At 58.1% G+C, this 1,860-nt stretch overlaps 1 pseudogene; it reads left to right on the forward strand.

The window, feature by feature from the left end:
* LOC119315773 overlaps window positions 1-993 on the forward strand; it is a 15,268-nt pseudogene extending 14,275 nt beyond the window's left edge.
* Window positions 994-1,860: the final 867 nt, after the last annotated feature.

Genomic DNA, 1,860 nt, shown 5'->3' on the forward strand with positions numbered 1-1,860 from the left:
GGACGGACGGGACGGGGCGGCGGGGCGGCAGACGAGGCGACGGGACGGGGCGGCGGGCGGTCCGGCCGTCGGGCTATCAATGCGACGGCAGTCGAGGGCGGCGGCGCGGCAGACGAGGGGACGGGGCGGCAGGCGAGGGGACGGACGGGACGGGACGGGGCGGCGGGCCGCAGTTCACGCGCCACGACGCGCTTTCAGCGGGCGACACGTGGTTTGACCACCGACGCGCTTGACCACCGACGCGGTAAAAAAACGTACGTCGCCACAGTAAAAAGAAAATGCGTAGACGTACGCACGTCGACGGGCCGCGCGGGTACGTCGCGGGGCCGGGACTGGGGGAGGGGCAGGGGCAAAGACCATCCTACTCTTTTTTAAGTTTTCAGGCGAAGGGGTATAGGACGATCTGGACCGTTGATGTTTTTAGGGGGTTGTACCGAAGAAGAAGTGTCATGTACATCTGCCGGGACCCAAAGGACGCATTCATTTCCTCGTGGTTCTTCACCATGAAGGAGGCGGCGGCCACGGCTGCTCGAGCACAAGCCGGCGAGGACACGGACAAGCAGCAGACGGAGCCGGCGCCGTACACATTCGAAGAGGCGTTCGAGCTGTTCTGCGACGGCAAATGTGTCAACGGCCCGCAGTGGCGCCACGTGGTGGGCTACTGGGAGGAGAGCAGGAGGCGGCCGGAGAAGGTGCTCTTCCTCCGGTACGAGGAGATGCTTTGGAACCCCGCGAGGAACGTAAAGAAGCTGGCGGAGCGGAGTTCATGGGGTGCATCTTCTCCCGCAAGGAGGAGGCCGATGGAGTGGTGCAGGCCATCGTGGAGTTGTGCAGCCTCGAGAGCCTGAAAAACATGGCCGTGAACAAGAGTGGCAGCCATGGTCCTGGAGCAACCACATCACACCGGCAATGGCGGAGCGGCTGGACAAGATCGTCGAGGAGGCACTGCAAGGCTCTGGGTTCAGCTTCGCCGTCGCAGAGTCGTCCTGGTGAATGTGCTAGCGACATGCATGGATGCATGCATCAGCATGCATGATATGTCGGTGTTGTGCCCTGGATATGTTGAGCACTTTGTGCGCTGTGCTTGATCATCCGTAATAAGTCGATAATAAAGCTTGTCGTCGTGGAGCACGTAGCCAATTTTCCTCACACACACAACTTCCTTGCAACTATTTACAAACACAAGGGTGTCGAGTCCTTCGATTTTTCATCGGAATATTGGATGACAGACAAATTGGGCAGCTATTGCTTGTGAATTAATTGGAAATCAGCTTCAGTAAGACACACAAATCAGTGGTTGCGGCGATGGCGTCAATCGATGAAACTCAAGCGCCTTTCACCAGGCCAACTACTCCGAACCAAATTACAACAAAATACTAGTTCAGTAATGATATCATGATAGCCACAGGTCCAACCTACTACACTACATCACAGATGCTAATCTCACTTGAAACCTTCAGGGTGGACGCGGTCGGGATCAGCAAATATCGGCGCGGTGGGGATGGGCGGGGCGGGGCAGTGCATCTCCTCTTAGCTTCTCCCAGCTTCATGTAAGCGATCTTCTTGCCGGTAGCATTGGTCGTTGCCACGGATTGGTGCGGCAACGGCGGCTGCGGAGCAACGCGTTTCTTTCCAGCCGCTTCCTTGGTAGCGTTTGCCGACTTGACGGCGGCACGGCCGTTTGAGATGGAAGAGATCGGCGCGGATCGGCATGCTAACGGAGAGGCAGATGGCTTCTCTAGAATTCTCACACTCGCTACGCCGGAAACCTTCATGGCGGTCGAGGTCAGGGTCGTCATCGTCCGTGGGACAGGGGGCCTCTTCAGAGCTTCTCCCAGGTCCAAGTAAGTGATCTTCTTG

The sequence above is a fragment of the Triticum dicoccoides genome, chromosome 6A (assembly GCF_002162155.2).
Source record: "Triticum dicoccoides isolate Atlit2015 ecotype Zavitan chromosome 6A, WEW_v2.0, whole genome shotgun sequence".
NCBI lineage: Eukaryota > Viridiplantae > Streptophyta > Magnoliopsida > Poales > Poaceae > Triticum > Triticum dicoccoides.